General features: G+C 44.7%; 1 long non-coding RNA gene across 1 annotated transcript in view; it reads right to left on the minus strand.

Annotated features, from left to right (window-relative positions):
* Window positions 1-409: 409 nt before the first annotated feature.
* LOC110740941 overlaps window positions 410-19358 on the minus strand; it is a 144980-nt gene continuing 126031 nt past the window's right edge. The window contains exons 4-5 of the long non-coding RNA XR_002516270.2: window positions 2731-2888; window positions 410-457 (exon numbers count right to left, since the gene is read on the minus strand). This is a non-coding gene — a long non-coding RNA (uncharacterized LOC110740941). The remainder of the gene's footprint in view (window positions 458-2730; window positions 2889-19358) is intronic.

Raw genomic sequence — 19358 nt, forward strand, 5'->3', positions numbered from 1 at the left:
GCGTGGTGAGGCCCCTCACCCCAGCCTGCAGCTGCTGCCTTGCGGTAGATCACAGACTGCTGTGCTAGCCGTAGGGGGGAGGCTCTCCGTGATGGGACCCTCCCGGCCAGGTGTGGGATATGATCTCCTGGTGTGCCTGTTTGGCAAAGCTTAATATTGGGGTGGGAGTTACCCGATTTTCCAGGTGTTGTGTGTCTCCAGTTCCCCTGGCCAGGAAAGGGATTCCCTTCCCCCTTGCAGCTTCCCAGGTGGCCCGATGCCTGCAAGCCCTGCTTCAACTCTGGCTGAGTCGGGCTGCAGCAGCTGACCAGCACCGATCGTCCGGCACTCCCCAGTGAGATGAACCCAGTACCTCAGTTGAAAATGCAGAAATCACCGGTCTTCTGTGTCGCTCGAGCTGGGAGTTGGAGACTGGAGCTGTTCCTATTCGGCCATCTTGCTCCGCCCTTCGGAAAAACTTTTTAAAACCAAAATCACTATGAGAACACAAGCCCGTGTTTTATTGAAGCAAAGAACAAATTATGATTTTGGAGGGCATTTCCTCATGCAATCTTTCCCACATCCTCAAGCTCCTCTTTCTTGAAGACACCTGTGGAATGAGCTAAGGTCAGCCTGTGTTCATAGGAAAGTACTGCTGAAAAGCTAACCTATGTAGGGTCAGCTGAACATATGGCAGAAGTGGCCAATTATCTCTCCCTTTCCCTCATCTTTCTGGGCACACAGCTAGACTACATTTCCCAGCATCCCTTTGCAGTTAGCTATGTGCACATGCCTGAGGTCTGGCCAATGGAATGTGGGCAAAGGTGCCACCTCTAGGCCTGACACATGAAAACCTCATGTACTTCATGGTCTGTTTTGCTGTCTTAATACAGATGAGTATGCAAACTTGGAAGCTTTGAAGTTACAAAGCCATAAAATCGAAAGAACTTGGATTCTTGAATCACTGCCTAGAGAGTCACCCACTGATCAGAAACACCCCTATTGGGCTTTATAAGAGCTAGAAAAAAAGTCGTATTTGAGCTCATATACATTTTTGAGCTTGCATCCGTTTTAGTAGCTAGTATTCCATTAACTAACTCAGAAGCCAACCTGGCTTCTTTTGGCAAATTCCTTGGTCTGACACCTCCCCCAGCAGCTCAACTGAGGTAATCATTAAGCTAATGACTTCAACTGCAAATCCATCCTTCTCTTCTTGACTATATGAGTCCCTGAGCTGGGACCCAGCAAACCACATTTCTGCTGTGCCTACTCATTTCCTGCTAAGGTCTGCCAATAGAGGGCAGTAGAGAGAGACTGCAAGGCTGGAAGAAGGAAGAAGGTGCCTGCTCCCTTCTGTCTGCTTCGTGTTCCAGTTCCTTGCTTCTCATTTCTGGAGGTGTCACCGGGCCACGTTCACCCTGGCAGCTGCATTTCATTCCAGTAGCAGCCATTTTTTTTTCCATCACCCAAAGTACCACACTCATTATCTTCCTCTGGGAGACCAGCATCAACTGGTAATAATTCCAACCCATTTCTTTCTTTCCCCGGCCCTAAGGATGGGACCACTTCCTTGCAGTTGCTACTCTGTGATGTCTTTTTTCTTTTCTTTTCTTTTCTTTTTTCTTTTTGAGATGGAGTCTCGGTCTTATCACCCAGGCTGAAGTGCAGTGGCACTATCTTGGGTCACTGCAACCTCCACCTCCTGGGTTCAAGCGATTCTCCCACCTCAGCCTCCTAAGTAGCTGGGATTACAGGCGTGCGCCACCACGCCTGGTTAGTTTTTTGCATTTTTGTAGAGGCAGGGTTTCACCATGTTGGCCAGGCTGGTCTCGAACTCCTGACCTCAAGTGATTTGCCCACCTTGGCCTCCCAAAGTGCTGGGATTACAGGCATGAGCCACCACACCCGGCCAACTCTGATGTCTTAGGGTTCCCTTTGCACATTCAATCCCTAGTTAACAAATCTTTCGGTTAAATTACCTCTGTTAGAAACCACACCAGATATTTTATCTCATAACTGGGTGCTGATTTATACACCAAAACCTCTGGAGCTAACTGGGGTTTGTCCATCATCCCAATGGTACTGATACCACAGTATGATTTCTGTCTTCCTCCGTCCAGCACCTGAGGCTTGCCTACCTTTTGCCACACTCAGACAAGAAGCAAATCACAAAACATGTCTCCCTGCCTCCTGCTGGCATTCAACAGACCTCACCTAGGGCTGCAAACTGGAGCTATGAAGATCCAGCAAAGTATGTTTTGTCCCCCATGCCCACAGTAGCATCACTGGGACAACCACACGTTGGAGTACCGCCTCCACTCCAAGGAAGAGCAGAGGAGCCACAGAAACAAATTATCCACTGCTGCCCTTTGAAACCCTGCTTCGAAATGGACACCCAATTTACCCCCTTTCTGATCTAAATTCTACACCAGAGTAGGGAACACACTAGAAGCCCTAGAAGGAAGGGCTGCTGCGAGATTGGAAGCTCCTTAAAGACCAGGTTTTGTTCATATGTGTCCCCCATCCCAAGGCACAAATATGAACTTGCATCTGAAGCTGAATACCTCTTTAGACAACACATGCTTGCATTTATTCTCTTTGCCTTTCGCATAGTAGATATTCAGTGAGCCTATCAGGACTGGTGTGGGATGGAATTAGATCGGGAGGAAGCTGCCAGTTGAAAAGTCGCTTTTTCTAAAAAGCCTTCCCCTATTCCCCTGGAGAGAGAGAGAGAGAGATGCTTTTTATTACCTTCTCTGTGTTTCCACAGCCCTTGGTGCTTCTATTTCATCCCTTGCCATGCCGAGCTGCAATTTATTTGTTTCCTTTCTGCCTTCCCAATATACCGAGAACCTGCCATATACAAAGTCACCATGTCTTTTTCACTGTTGTATCTCCAGGCCTGGTACCTGCAGGTATTCAAAAGACAAGTAAATTAATGCACAAATCCTAGCCTAATGGAGCAACCTTTCAACCAGAATGAATTATAGCTCTAAGTACATTAACCTTTAGAGACAAATAGATGAATAAGAAGCGTGGTATCTTAGCACTGTAAAGGGCATCAACGTCATCCTTCCAATGTAGGAAAAAACCTTCCAAAGGATTCCAGATTTGAATCCTTGATTTAAATACTCGCTGAATTCAGAAGTTTATTGCCTTAGTAAAACAGTCCATTTCACTGTTAGACAGCTTTAATTACTCAAATGTTTTTCCCTCTAGCCAGCTTAAACCTTCCTTCTAATAATCTCTTTGTGGGCTCTAGTTGCAGCCTCCAGAGAAGACATTGCTAAAATACTTCTAATCCATAGCAGAGATTCTAGAAGATGCCATGGTCTTCCACCCCGAACTATTTCTGATCTGTTGCTTATGGCAAGTATCTTGTACATCACACATCCAGTGCATTTTGCTGCCTTTAGCTAGGATTATCAAATATCTATTCTAGTCCATTCTGAAGAATATCCACAAAAAAGAAATCCAACCTATTTCTCTATTTTTGGTCCTAGTGCTGAAACATCTTAGATCTCAGTTCTAACTTAAAGTCTTTCCTTTATTTTTTTTTAAGTCTCTCTCTTCTTTCAGTGAAGAAAGAGAACTTTTTGGCTCCTATCCACTCTGTAAAGAATAACTAATTCCTCTCTTTTCCTCCTCCCCCAAAACATGCCCTTGGCAACCCAGCCTTCTCTTTTATGAGCTGACTCATAGGTTCTGAGTGAAAAAAGCCCTTCCTTAAACACCCTGTACTGCCACGTGTGGATGAGGCTGCAGTATCCCAGTGACCAATAAAGCCAGGAAGCTGTGGCTCTGTGCACTATGCCAGCATGACCCAGGACACTTCATAAGTCCCTTATGCCCAAAACGTCACCACTTGGACAACCACGTGTGGAAGCACCACCTCCACTAGAGGCTGGAAGGACGTGAGAACCAGCAGGTCTCTCCTGGCAGACCTATTGTGGGCTCCAACCCTCCCACGCTGGCCAGCCCTGAAGAGCACCAGCCCCCATGCCATGAACTTAATTACTTTGCAAGAGGACAGTTTGTAGCTGGACTTCCTCTTTGTTCTCACAGAAAGCTGAGAGTGGGCACCAGAACAAAGGCGGGTTTTTGCAAAACACAGGCAGGAGAGAACCCATGCTGCAAATCTGGGTCTGGGTCCGTGTGTGGAAGGGATTGGGGAAGCACAAGGATGGGGCTCAGAAGGAACTGAATCCCTACCTGAGTGCTCCTGCAGCACCCTACCTGAGCTCCCATTAGACTGAGGCATAGCTGAACTGATTTATGCAAGCTTAGAGAAAAAAAGTTTCCTGAGAGCTTCTGTCTTCCATCCCCCTGATTTTAGAAGGTCATTTAAAAAATAAAAAATAAAAAATAAAAGTATCTTCTTTTCTATTTTTTGAAAATGTAGTAAGTTGAAAGGGGTGTGAAATTTGCATTGCTCACCCGATCAAGGGCTTTAACCCTCATTATTAGAATGTTCTTCATATCTAGCCTAAATTCCTCAAGCTACTTCATAAGTCTATGGAGACTCACAAATGGTTATTGGGACATCCTTTAATGTGACAGATCAGGATTGATGGTCTTCTCACTCCTTTGGCTCTGCCTCCTTACCTATCTGAGAAGAAATTCCTTTGGCATATGAACTCTATGAGGTAATGTTGAAAGGTCACCAGTATCAGCAAGGGAAAGGCTTACATGTGGAATCTGTGCGCCACACTGAGAAACCTGAACTAGCACTGCCTGCTTCTACAGAGGACTGGAGGGCTCCTCTGACTCACAGTGGCCAGGACGGGTGGGGAGAGAGTCAGAGAGAGGGCCCCAGAGTATGGAAGAGAAGAGAAAAGGAGACAAGTGCAAGGAGGGACTGCTCGGTGCCTATCCAAGCCTGGCAATCTCCAGACTGAAAGATAATTCTGCAGGTAATATAATCTTTGTCACTACCCTCCCACACCTTGGCTCTGTGTGTTTGCAGTTACATACAATTCTTTACTTCCTGTAATGGCCCCAGCTGCTCTCTCTTCTTCAGGGCATGATGTGCATACGTGTGGGTCATGTGTAGAACAATGACCTTTCCTGTATGTCAAGGTCACATCCAAATCATCCTTTGGTTTTCTTTCTCCAGAATGGTTCTCTGTTCTTTGCCTTTCCTCCCAAAAGTTTTAAAGAAGGAGAAGGAGAGGAAACTCATGAATTGAATGTCTAGCTTGAACTAGGAAATGAGAGAAAGCCTTACGTAAATGTTTTTGTTTTGTCCTCTTAGCTGCTCTCAAAAGTAGATGAAATTTTATCACCAGAGAGTTAACAACTTTTCTCAAATGAGGAAAGTGAGGAAAGTGAGGCTGGGAAAATAAAACGAATGGCCCAGGGTCACAGAGCTGGCAAGTGGTCATTGTCAGATTAATCCCTGGATCTGTCAGACTCCAAAGACACGGCCTTCCTGGTGCCTCCACTAGCTTTGAGTCTCCTCTACCAATCCTGACCTGCTCCTATGTCCCTCATAGTCCTTTAGCTCCACCATGGATCTCAGTACCTCACTCGGATCAGAGCATACAGAGAAAACAGCTTCATGTAGCCAACATGGCTCAAGATAACCCCTAGCCCTGGGACCAGACTTATGCACGAGACTGAAGGAAGATGCCAGGAGAAGATAAGGCATCTCAATAGGAACTTTAGCCATAGCCCCTGAGGCTCAAGGATGAGGAAGGGGCAGCACCTCCTGTGATAGTTGATCTTCTCTGGAAATCACTGTGTGTGGTGCCCATGGCCCAACCTCCATGATTACCGTAGTGCATCAGGAAGATACATTTCCCAAATGTAGTGCATTCCCAAATCTCTGTTTTCCTCTTTAAAGCATAACTGTGACTCCTAGAGAAATCTCTGGCTATATGTAATGCTATGAAGACAATAACCAGGCCATAGAATCACAGACTATCAAAGCTGGACAGGATCTCAGAGTTCATCCGGCCAAACCTCCTTATTTCAGCCCTGGGAATTAATAACTCAGAGAGGAAAAGTCTCCCACAACTTAGACCGTGGCAGAAAGTGAGCTCAATCCCAAGCGTCCCAGATCAAGCGACCTAGTTAGGTTTCCTTCCAGCTCTTGGGTGCCTTGGTGGCAGTAGACATAGCGGTCACAGGAAAACAGGACCAAACTCAAGCGCTTTCTACTATCTGGGAAAGAAGTCCTGGCTTTCTCCAAACATTGCCAGGCTTCCTCCCATGCCAGTGTCATCTCTCCCCTGGGACCCAGCCAGAGAACATTTCTGCTCCCTTCCTGATCTCCAATGTCACAAAAACACAGCCTCAGCTTGTATTCTTCCCCACTGTTACTACACTGTGTGGGTCAAAGGAGGCAGAAAGAAGACTGCACTGGGGTAAGGCACTCAAAATGGTAGGGTGGTGAGCTCAAGGACAGAGTTAGAGCTCACAGAGTGAGATGCAGGAGGCCAAGGTCTCTATGCAGAGCTTTGGGAAGTTTAATAACCATGGAGGGAACTCCACCAAACTACAGGGAGTCTATTCCTCTATTATCACAGAGTTCTTTGACCCTAATTCATGGGGCCCCTTTTTCAAGACACAGGACTCCCTTGACAGACTCTGACTTCAGATTTGTGTTTGTCTGTTGTTAGTATCAAGAAGAAAAGAACTGGAAGCTTAGCTGAAAAGAGGGTTTTGTTTTTATTTAAAAAAAAAAAAAAAAAACTCACCTGGGGAGGGCCCAGGCCACTTTATCAGGCCACAGTTTGCCTAGAAGACCCTCCTGGGATCCTGACACACAAGAGTCCCCTCCTAGCCCACAGAGCAGGCTGGTCCTCCATGTCCTGGGGTGTGTGAGCTTCCTCCAAGTTTGCCTGCCGCCCACTGATTTCCATGTCAGGTTACAAAACAGCAGCCAGCTCACGGTTTCCCTAAACATGCTCAAATATTATCTTACCATGGAGGGGGTTATCTGACACAAAGATCTTGCCACATAGCTCAGAAAAATAGCCTGACAGCCACAAAAAGGTAAATAGAGACATCAAACTCACGCCAACAGGGCCAGCAGCAACACAGCCCTTGGCCTGGAAGTTCTAGGATAGTTCTCAACAGTTCTCAAATGTAAACACTTCTCTTCCTCCTGTTTCCCCCTCTTCTCCCTCTCTGTTTTCTTTCCTAAGGATTAAGAGATTTCATTTTCATTGTTCCATAGATGCAAAGGGAGGTCTTTCTGAGCCAATGCCAAGTACTGCGTGTTCCTTACGGTTTGGAAATCACAAGAAACACTGTGTCCCCTCCCTGCCAACCATCCCACGCTGTACCCCAACCTTTGGAGTCCTCCTATCAGAGTCCCCTGAAGGCTGCTGCAGAAGCAGAGTCTTTTTCCAGCCCGCCGACCATCTGGAAGCCAGAGCAGGCCAGTGGATATGTTCCCTTTCTATTTGAGATAAGGGATGAGCGCTTATGAGTTGGGTGATAGAGGGAATGAACAGACAGGGTTTCCTCTAAGACCTCTTTCAAAGCCCCCATGTCTCCACATGCCTTTGAGGCAGGGTTGGGATTTTGACTACCTGAGTGGGGGCTAAGGGTTACCCCAGGCATTATGCAGCCTCTCTTCTCTCTTGGGCTGGCTGGCCCCTACTAAGTAAGCTTCTGGAGGAAGCAAAGGTAGATGTCAAGAGCTCGGGCATAGCCAGGAAGAGAGAGCAGGGTCTTACGGAGGTCTGGTTATTCTCCATTTGCCCCAGAGTTCGTTCCAGATACATTTTCTCCTCTGTTCTATGCCCTGGGAGGATGATCCCTGGAAACTACTACTCCCATTGCCTTCTGGCTCCAGCTGGATTCAACCAATGGGACTCTCCAGGAGGTGACTGGAGAGCAGCAGAAGAGAGAAGCCCCTTCTTGTTGTGCTGCATTTTTGGCAGCAGCCATGTGTATCCACAGCACCGACTCCCCCAGACAGCCCATCCTCCACAAGCCCAGCTCTCGCCAAGCCCACAGAACACTGATTCCTCCACTTGCCTCTGCAGCCGTAGAGGCGATCACTGCTTCTTGCTGCTGCTAGTCTCTGGTGCCTCAACTTCCTCTGTGTGCTCTTTTAACATCCTGCCCACACGTCTGTAGCAGCTCTTCATTTAAGTCTTTTTGTTTGAACCATCTTGGTGCACCCGGTATGTTCAATGCAAGTGTGGAGGTTAAAACAAGGGGCTGGGGGAGAGAATGTTAACCCCACAGAGGTCATACTGTCATCAGGACAGAGCAGAAAGTTTAGCCAGGTTGATACTTTCATCCCAGACGACTACTGGAGATGGTTCCCAGAACAGTGGTTCTCAAAGTGTGATAACCAAATTAGCAGCATCAGCATCACCTGGAAACTTGTTGGAACTGCAAACCATGGGGCAATACCCCAGACCTGCTGAATCAGTAAGTCTGGGAGTGGGGTCCAACAATCTTAGTTTTAACAAGATTTAGTTTTACACCTGTAATCCCAGCATTTTAGGGGGCCAAGGCAGAGGGATCACTTAAGCCCAGGAGTTCAAGACCAGCCTGGGCAACAGGCAGAAACCTCATCTCTACAAGAAATACAGAAAAAAAATAGCTGGGCATAATGGAAAACACCTGTAGACCCAGCTACTCAGGAGGCTGAGGTGGGAGGATGGCTTGAGCCTAGGAGGCCGAGGTTGCAGTAAGCCGAGATTACACTGCTACACTCCAGCCTGGGTGACAGAGCAAGACCCTGTCAAAAAAAAAAATTAGTTTTAACAATCTATTTTAACAATTTAATTGTAACCATCACCTTCTGGTGATTCTGATACACAATAAAGTTTGAGAAACACTACTCTGGAACATGAAGAGTGGTGGGCACTATTGGGAAGCACCTCTCTATCTCTGCTTTCCCTGCCTATTTTCTTTCCCATCCTGAAGGGAGGCAGATAAGAAAACAGAATAACCAGATTTTCCCCCAAAGAATCACAGAAATTGGGGTCTTGCCTTTGGTCATCCAAAGATGACCCTGCAGATGCCATTTACCACCTGGGTGGTAGCTTAGGCTGAAGAGGCCACTGTGAGTGGACAGCCCTTTGCCATACTGTAGAAAGGGAACAGATGCTTCTGACGTGGTCAGTAGCTAGTGCTCCCCATGTCTGCTGTTCTCTCAGATTTATGGCATATAAACACTTTAGATCAGTCCAGACTCTTTGTTCTCAAATGCATGAGTCAACAGCACCTTGGCTACAGATTCTGCCTAACTACTGTCTTCCAGCTGTGCCCAGCTGTGTCCCACAGACTGAAATGCTGTGCTTTGTAATGGTTAGGAAAGTTTTGCACCCTCTCTCTGCTCACATGTGGCCTATTCTCACCATCCCTATACCAGCTGCTTGGGAGCCAGTTCACATTTGTAATGGAAACATTGGACTCTGAGGAAAAGACAGGCTGCAGTTTAAATCCATTGTACCAAATGTGTCCATAACCAGCAACTTTACTTTGCACCTGTTTCCTTCATTCACAAATGGGGTAATATCTATCTTTGAGGGCAGGCTAAGAGTTAATTGAGGTGATATACATACAATGCCTTAGCACAGGAAGTGGCACATCCTAGGTGTCAATAAAAACTTTCCCTTTCTTTCCACTCCTGCTCCTTGCAGACCAGGACCTTGCATTTTCTATGACGAAGTAGTAAATAGGGCAGAACCTGGAGTTAGAATGCTTGTGCTTGTCCCAGCACTGCCACTTACTATCTGTGACTCTTTGGGCAATTTATTTAACTTTTATCTGCCTCAATTTTCTCATCTATAAAATGGGGATGATAACAGTCCCGACCTTGTTGGAGGACTGTCATGTTTAAATCCTAACATATGTAGACCTAGTGTATCTAGTTAACACTCTGTAGCTGTCAGCTATTATTATTCATTATTAATAATTATTTATTATTAAGATGAATGTAATTATTCATCATCAATAATATTATTACTATATATTCCAAGTGAAAAACTGAGACACACCACCTACCAGTATGAGCCAACAAACAGTGACAGTGGGACAGAATATTTGAAACTGGGACTGCATGAATGTGCCTCTTTGTATCTTGCTCATCCCTGTGTTTGAAAAAAAAATTAATATGTATCCTGAGTGAGAGTTTAGGAAGATGGAGGGAAGAAGACCAGCAAAGGAGTCATGAAGAACGTGGATGGACCTGAAGGACATTATGCTAAGTAAAATAAGCCAGGCACAGAAAGACAAATACAGTATGATCTCACTCATATGTGGTATCTAACAAATTCGATCTCATAGAAACAGAGACTAGGAAGGTGGTTATCAGAGGCTGAGGGGGAGGAGGAGGAATAGGAAAGAAGATGTTGGTCAATGGGTACAAAGTTTCACTTAGACAGGAAAAATAAGATCTTCTAGTGATCCACTGCACTGCATGATGACCACAGTTCCTAATGTATTGTATAGTTCAAAAATGCTAAAGGAATAGATGTTTAATGTCCTCACCATGAAAAACATTGCTAAGTTGCCAAGGTGATAGATATGTTAATTAGATTAACCCTTTTTATAATATATACATAGATCAAAACATCACATTGTACTCTCTTAAATAAACACAATTATTATTTGTTAATTAAAATAATTTTTAAATTTTAATTTTAAAAAAGAATCTGGAAATGAGGAAAAGAGCGCCCTTGGCCCTGGTGGTTAGAGAAATGGTGCAGCCGAGTCAGATCCAAGAATGGGGACTTTGAAAAGTTTTTGCCAACAAGTATTTCTCAGCAGAGAGTTTTTTCACTGTCTGAAGAAGAACCGGTCTGTTTTCCATCCCTCAGTCTCTGCAGAGACATTGTCACCACCACCCACTTTGCTCATGTCCTTCTTTACCCTTAAAAGCCTTTCCTTCTTTCTTCTCCTTCCAAATCCTTCAGAATCCAGCTCTATTCCCACTTCCTCTGGGACACTCCCTGGTGGGCCTGTCCCTCTCCTGTACCCTCCTACATAGACCCTCTTGTGGCTTGTGGTCAACTCCACGCCACTTAGCACAAATTTGTCTTCATTCCTAGACAGTTTGTTGTGGTTTCACACATGCAAATCTTCTTCCCCAAACCAATCAGCTTCTTTCCAAGGGCAAAGACCATATCTTCTATTAGCTTCTGGGCCCAGTGGTCTGAAAGAAACCAGATTAAGCCCCAAAGGAAACAAAAAGAGTACATACAAAAGCTTTGAATGCCAGTTGGATCCTTTGCAGTAGGTCCTTCCATCAAGATCTGTGTCCTTAGCTACTGGATTCACTCTTCTTCTCAGATCTTGGATGCAAGGGAAAACAGAAAAGGAAAATGCAGCATCGTCTTCTTTTTCCATTTTAGGAACTCGCTTCTTGCATATTGGCCTGGATCCTAATCCTACCCCTTAAAAGCCTGGGATTCTCCACTCCCCAATATAGGACCAGTATTCTGCAGTTCTCCTTCCTCCTGCAGAAGAACACCATCAGACAAAGGTGTGGAGGAGAGGTCTTTCTCTTCAATGTTCCTCCCTATTTTCCCTTAGCCACAAATCAGTAGAGAGACATTAGATGACAGAGTCAAATTGTAATATGAGTTATAACTAACAAACAAAAGAATTAATATTCAATTCTGAATAAATAGGAATTAATTGATTAAACTAAATTCTGAACTTCCAATTAAAAAAAATCAAGTGCAGAAGCATAGCAGGTTGAAACATAATTTAAGTCAACTGTAGGTGTAAGACAAGACAATAATAAATAATTTCTCTTAAGAAAGTTAATGCAGCTGGGTTGCATCAACAAATACCTAATGTTCAAGAGTTTAGAGGTGATATTTCTACTTTATTAGTGCATTGGTCAGACTGGAAGTAGAACATTTGGGATTTTAAAAGGAGGGCATAGACCATAGCCAGGAGAAGACAAGGCCAAAAATGGGTCTATAAACCACATCACAAAAAGAATGCCAGAAGAAACTGAAAGTATTTTGCTTAGAGAAGAAAAATCTCATGAGGGAAATGATCCCAGTTTTCAAATATTTCAAAGGTTTTCCTGTAAGAAAGAGATAATTTATTCTGTTACTCTAGAATAAGAGGAAGCAGATCTCAATAGGAAAGGAACGTTACTTTAGTGCTGTAAAAATAAAATGGGTTACTTTGTGAGGTTCCCACCACTGCAAATATTAAGCAAACACAGTCCTTTCAGAAGCCTGCTACTTCCTTCAAGAGCTCAGTGTCTTTTTGCTGTTCTTGGGCTATTCAGGTTACTCCAGTGGCGGCGAAGGAGATCAGGCCACAGACAGATCAAGCCTGCTCCTGCTAAGCTTATGTATCAAGCTCTCCATCCCTTGGCCCAGTGAGGATGCAGTGTCCCTAGATAAATCAGACAGGCTGAGGCTTGCTGATTAAGCCTAATAGCTAGCTGACAGAAGACACACACAACCCGTCTGCCCTCAGAAAACAAAAGACCATAGGGCAAAATGTTTAATGGTGCCTCCCAAATACTTTGCTTCCTGGGGTAACTTGAGGCATCTAGGAAGGTATGGTAGAGACATTCAGAGATCTAAGATATCCACTTTGGTTTGCTAGAGCAACTTAGGAGTGATTTAGTGATTTGCATTAACTTTCTAAAGAGCAGTGATTTGGCTGGGCACGGTGGCTCATGCCTGTAATCCCAGCACTTTGGGAGGCCGAGGTTGTTGGATCACCTGAGATCAGGTGTTCGAGACCAGCCTGACCAACATGGTGAAACCCCATCTCTACTATACACAAATCATTAGCCAGGAGGGGTGGCACGCACCTGTAATCCCAGCTACTTGGGAGGCTGAGGCAGGAGAATCGCTTGAACCCAGGAGGCGGAGGTTGCGGTGAGCCAAGATTGCACCATTGCACTCTAGCCTGGGCAACAAGAGTAAAACTCTGCCCCCAAAAAATAAATAAATAAAAAGGAGCAATGATTTATGCCTTGCCTTGCAACTGCAGTTGACTCTCACCATGCTGTCCTTCTGCACTTGATTTTGTTTGAAGTTCATAGTTTAATATTAATCCTATTTATTCAGAATCACAGCAAGAGTGATTTACTATCTTCTTCCCTTTCCATGAGGCAGATAGTTATTAAAGGCCAAAGCTTAGGAAGGTCAGGCAGTGGCTCCATAAGCTGAAACCCCAGCTCTGCTGCCTACTAGCCATGTCACCTTGGGCACTTTACTCCACCTATCTGTGCCTCCCTTCCTTCTCTACAAAACAAGAAAGTTGTTCTTCAGAGTACCTATGATAATTGATTTCAGGTGTCAACTTGACTGGGCCACACATTTGGGCAAACATTATTCTGAGTGTTTCTGTGACGGTGTTTGCATGAAGTCAACATTTAAATTAGTAGACTAAGTAAAGCAAGTTGCCTTCCGTAATGTGGGTGGGCCTTATCCAGTTGAAGGCCTGAATAGAACAGGAGCCTGACTCTCCCATGAGTAGGAAAAAATTCTCCCACCCAATAGTCTTCATAGGGCATTGGCTTTGCAGATCTTGCCAGTCTCCATCATCACTGGGGCCAAATCTGTCTTTATTTGTTCTGTTTCTCTGGAAAATTGACTCATATAGTAACTATCACAAGAATTTATGTTAAGATCCATTAGGACAATGCAACTGAAGCCCTTTTTCTATATATCAGGTCTAGAGTAAGTGCTCAATAAACACAAGCTTTTTTTTTTTTTTTTTTTTTTAGTAAGGTTATTGTTTAAGGAGGAAAATCATCTCATTGGTTTTATTTGGAGGGGAAGAGAAACACTTGTAAACAGGGCTGGAATGATTGTGGCCAGATACGTTCATACCCCTAGGTGGGGAAGGACTGCAACCTGGACATCAGCTGTGTCCTCAGAGGCTCTTAAAGTTTCCCATCCAAGTACTTTCCTCGATGACAGATGTACCTGCCAGATCTCTGAGTAGTTGCAACCACACACCCTGGACTCGAACAGGCCCCCCTTTGAGAAAGATAATGGCACAGCCCTGAGATAAGGAGGGGAAGAGAGGTCCCCTGCAATACATCCACTGAATTTCCCAAAAGATTCCTTGCTATGCCCATCCTTCCTGAATCCAAGACCAAAGCCTTTGTCCAAATCCTGGATATCGCACAACTGCACCCCATGACCTCCTCCTCGTTTGTCTCCCTGACTTTACAGACCTGAAGCCTTTCCCTGAATCTACCCTACCCAGTGACATCATACCCATTGTTCCAGGAAGGGCTCACATCCACCTCACCCCTTCCCTGAGGTTCTCTGTCCACCCTAGTCACTTCAATCACCAATCTGACACTTGCCAGGCCCTCTTGTATTGTTTGCACAGTCAATTCTCCTTGGATTTGCACCTGCTGCCTTTTCTGAACCACTTTATATGCTCTTTAAAAATTGTCACTCCATGTCTTGCACCTTTCCCATTACCTAACACGGTCCCACATCTGTTCGACTGTTTGACTGATGATCCATGCCCTTGCAACCCCTTAGCCATCAGCAACTCCTCAGTTAGTTTTCTCTATCTGAAGCACTGACAACCAAACCTGAATGAGTGTCAAAAATCACCTGGAGAACTTTTATAAATTAAAGATTCCTGGGCCTCACTCCAAACCCACACAATCAGACCCTCCAAGGATGGGACTTTGGAATCCAAATATTTTAAAAGGTGCTCAGGTGATTTTAATGAGCTGCTGGTTTGGTGGATCACTACTCTTAGAGATATAGAAGCACTTTCTTGTGCTTTTGAACTACACCCACCTCCAATGAAACTGAGTCAACTCATCCAAGACCATGTTTAAAACCCATCCTCCGGCCAGGTGCAGTGGCTTAAGCCTGTAATCCCAGCACTTTGGGAGGCTGAGGCGGGCAGATCACGAGGTCAGGAGATCAAGACCATCCTGGCTAACATGATGAAACCCCGTCTCTACTAAAAAATACAAAAAAAAAAAAAAAAAAAATTAGCCGGGCATGGTGGTGGGTGCCTGTAATCCCAGCTACTCATTGGGGGGTGGGGGGGTGGGGGAGGCTGAGGCAGGAGAATGGCGTGAACTCAGGAGGTGGAGCTTGCAGGGAACCATGATCGCGCCACTGCACTCCAAGCTGGGCGACAGAGCAAGACTCCGTCTAAAAAAAAAAAAAAAATACCATCTCCCACTCTTATCAGGCCAGCCTTCTTGTGGAACCCCACTCGGTCCTCCTGTCCCATGCCTTTCTCTAGACTTCACTGTCCGCCACACAACCTCTTTGTATTCCTCCTTCCTACTACCGCTCTTCCTCCCATGAATGTAAACAACCCTCCCCTCCTTAGCATCCCAGCTCCAGCCCCCTCCTGAGTGGACCCACATGTTGGCACTGTCTCTGCCTGAGTCTTTCCAACCAGCACGCTTTGCCAACAATGACTTGGGTTGAACTAAAGAAAATTTCTTAGCATTTATGCTGACTATTTAAGGAGAATTTGTTGATGTACTCTTTCCAAGATAAACACTTAAGAATATGGTTGATTACTAGAATATGCACAAAATTCTACTAGTGGTCTGCATTTTATCTTGCAACAAGTTCTCAAAGGGGGAAAAAATTCTTCATTTAAAGAACTTTAGTACCTTTGAGAGCATGGGAAGAGTTTCCAAAAAATGAGATCTTCCTGAATGAGGTCTCCAGTTCAAAAAGCCAGCAGCCTTTATCTTTGCCTGCTCATGACAGGTTCGGTGTGCACTGAATTCTAGAATACCAAGGTTGGAAGGAAGCTTCAATATAATTTTCTCCAGGAGCTGACAGATTCACAAAAAGTTCTTAGGACACAAACCAAGTGTCTGGAACATTCTTAAAATTTCTTTTGTTGTTTTGTACCACTGTACTCAAAGGCCATACTCCCTGGCTTATCCATCAGGATATGAAAACAATGCCTTTCTAAGACTATGTTAACCCTTGACGTACTTGTGCCAGCAATTTGAGAAATTCAATCAAGAATTATTGATTCTCTACAGTAAACTGATGTCTTGGACCTGACAATTATTTGTTGTGGGCAGGGTAGGTGGGTGGGTGTGCCCCGTGCATTATAGACGGTTTAGTAGTATCGCTGAACTCTGCCTCCCAAATGTCATTAACAACACCACCACTCCTAGGGGGACAAACTAATCCCCAATGAGAATCACTGCCCTATAGTGTGCTATACAGCCCCCATCCTCCAGGAGTTCTCAGTACAGATAGGACATCGACATCTGTGCCAATCCTCACCGAACCTTGTGATAAACTCTGTATCAGGCACATGCAGAGGAAGAAGGGAGCCCCCAATTCTGCCTTGGAGAGTCAGAAAAGGCTTCACAGAAAGAGCAGCTTTTGGAACAAGTCTTAGAAAGAAGAAGGCATTCCTGGGGAAGAGTATTCCAGGCAAAGGGAGCAGCTTGTACCAAAAGTGTAGAATAATGTGGTGCCTTCAACAAATGGAAAACTGATGAGAGTAACTGGAATTTAGAGCCCATAGTGAGAAGTGACAAAGCCAGAAAGAATTAACCAAATCATTCCTCTTGACCCTTATGCCCACTCCTCACTTGATTGAATCTGATTCATTTCAGAGCATGAGTTATAGGTATAGGAAGTGCAGGTAGACGGGTGCTGCATCATATACTATCAACCTCAGTCTTAAAGTTTTCATTAATTGGACCCCTAAACTGAAGACATTTGAGCCAGTACATTGCAGATTAGAATGCTGACCATAAACAAGATCACCATGAGCACCTGTCTCATGAAAGCCAGCACCACTCAAACACCTTTCTAGGATTGTCAGTTCCCAGAAGAGGGTAGTGGAAGTCTGGTACAGGCAGCCATTGCTGTTGCCTCATATAAACGAGGAGACCTAAGGAGGCAGCATGGCCTAGGAGGAAAGACAGTAATGTACAAAAGAAGCCCCTGAACTGAGGGCCGGGACGACAGCTTTAGCCTGGCTTTTCTGCTAACTTTCTGAGTCACTGAAATTCCCCAGACCAGTTTCATCATTTGTAAATGGAAAGCATTACAATAATCCTCTACAAGGCCTTAGTGCAGCCACATCACCTTGCTGGTCCTCAGTTTCCCCAGATATTCAATGTGGGGACTGAACTATTCCAGGGGTTTGAAGTCTTTTTTAATCCCAGTGTCCTCCAGGAATGGCCTATAGGAAAGCTATGCCTTCCCTTCATGCCCTGGGATGATGGGTACCTATGCAATTTCATTGTTCATTTCAGGGCATTCTTAGAATTCTCTGGAGTTCCAGGTTAAAACTCTTGGACTAGGCGGTTTCTAAGGTCTCTGCCAACTCTGGAATTCTATGAACATGATAGCTATGGCTCTTACCCAAAGAGCTTGCATCCAGGTGTGCCTGGTGGGGAGATTTAGAGAAGGAAGTTACTTGACAACAAAAGAATGAATCTACCCTGTCAGAAGGGATACAGTTCTTGCCAAAAAAGAGAAGCTCTCTGACATTAGCCATTGCTTCTGGCCTTCCCAAACATTCCAGCACTCCCATCAAGCAAACTACCTCTGCCTCCTTCATAGCTTCTTCTATCCAGCTTGCCAGCTGGTCTCTGTATCTCCTCACTCATCACCCATTCACTCCTGTGTCCCCCTGTACATGAACAGAATTACACTGAAATCACTACATCTCGGTATCTGTGCATTTTTTCATGTCTGACTTCTCCCCTTTTCTTTGCATCATCCCTAACAGTTCACTCAGACCCTGCCCAATTCAGACCCCTTGTCAATGTGGGGCTAGAGAGGATGACCTCTGGAAAACCCCAGCCAACTGACATTCATCTGATTCTATGTCACTGAGGAATCCAAAGGAAAGAAAATGTTTATTAAAGTCAGTGAAGTCTAACAAGAAGGTGGGGACAAAGGGAGCATCTAAATTCCAGCACTCTCCCTTGGAGAGAGGGTGGAAAACCCAGGCCTTCCTGCTGGACATCATCAGATCCCAGCCTCTCCAGTGCCAGAAATCAGTGGAAATGTATATTTTTTTAAATATACTCACATTGCAAATAAAAACAGTTTTACATCAATACAGGGGTTGGTTGAAATGTGTTCCAACTCTGCTAAGCAAGGAATGAATTGAAACGCCTATAATAATATCAAGCAAGGCAGTCCCTCTGCCAAACTTGGACAGAGGGGAATTTGCACTGCCAGAGAAAATCTGTTCTTCATCAGTGTTTCAATATTCGAGGAAGCCGGGGACATTTTTCTGTGACGGAAGCAATATGCCAACAGCCAATACTATGATTTAATTCCCTCTATTTTTCCCCTCTCATTGGAAATAATTGTCACAAGAATTTGGTGGGCCATAAAGGCCTTGTATATAAGAAAGATTATACTGAAATGGAGGGAAGAGAAATGTGGAGAGGGATAAGGAAGAGAAAGAAATGTAAAGTGGGAAAAAAGGAAGGTGGGAGTTAAAAAGAGGCCGACGAAGAGAGGAATGGGGTGAGAGGAGCAATGGTGAAGAAACAGAAGGAGAAAGTTCAAGAAAAGCAGAAAAATAACAGTGGAAAGGAGAGAGAAAAATGAGAAGAATGTGAGAATGAGAAGGGTGAGTAGAATAAAAATCACAAACAGTGGGGGGAAAATGCAAAAGTCAGAGGTGAAAGAAATCTTAAAGAGTGGCGGGTCAGTCCTCCTCTTAAGTGTCAGGTAGGAGGCCAAAGGGTGAAGTTATTTGCCTGAGACCAGAAAGCATGCCCAAGGTCACTGAGCTCAGAACAGAGGACCAGGACCTCCTCACTGCTGTCTAACGCTCTTCACTCTTGAGCAGGTGGCAAGCAAAGCAAAGAGACAGGGGAATTAAGAAGAAAAAGATGAGAACTTGCATGTGTGTACACATGGATACATCACTTGGCTTCTTCAATCACCTGTATTGTGTAATCTAATCCAATCTAAAATCTAGCATAATCTAATAGTCAAAGTTGCTTGATTCTTAGACCCCATGAGTTTTTCATGAAACGTATCTAAGACCTGGAGAACACTATTTTCTCTGTCATCAAATTGTAAATGGTGGAATCAGGGAGCTGAAGAGAATATCAGGATGTCACTGGGCTAATGTCAGGCCACTAAGTGGACATCTAAGGCCCCCTCTGGGTGGGGAGGGGCTTCTGGCTTCCCAGGATCATAGGTTTACTGATAAGAGTCACTTCTGTGTGCCTAGAAATCCCAAACTCCAGGACCCCAGTTCTAGCTGTGGAAGTCATCTCCTTCAAGATGAGGGCCTTTCTGGCTTAGGCGTTAGTTACTAATTTTCAATCTATCATTTATTTAATAGTATCATACTAGTGTTCATTTATTTCTATAATGGTACCATGACTGTATAAGATGTCAAAATTAGGGAAATCTGGGTAAAGGATACGCAAGACCTTTCTGTACTATTTTAGCATCTCCTCAAAAAAACAAAAA

The sequence above is a fragment of the Papio anubis genome, chromosome 10 (assembly GCF_008728515.1).
Source record: "Papio anubis isolate 15944 chromosome 10, Panubis1.0, whole genome shotgun sequence".
Taxonomy (NCBI): Eukaryota; Metazoa; Chordata; class Mammalia; order Primates; family Cercopithecidae; genus Papio; species Papio anubis.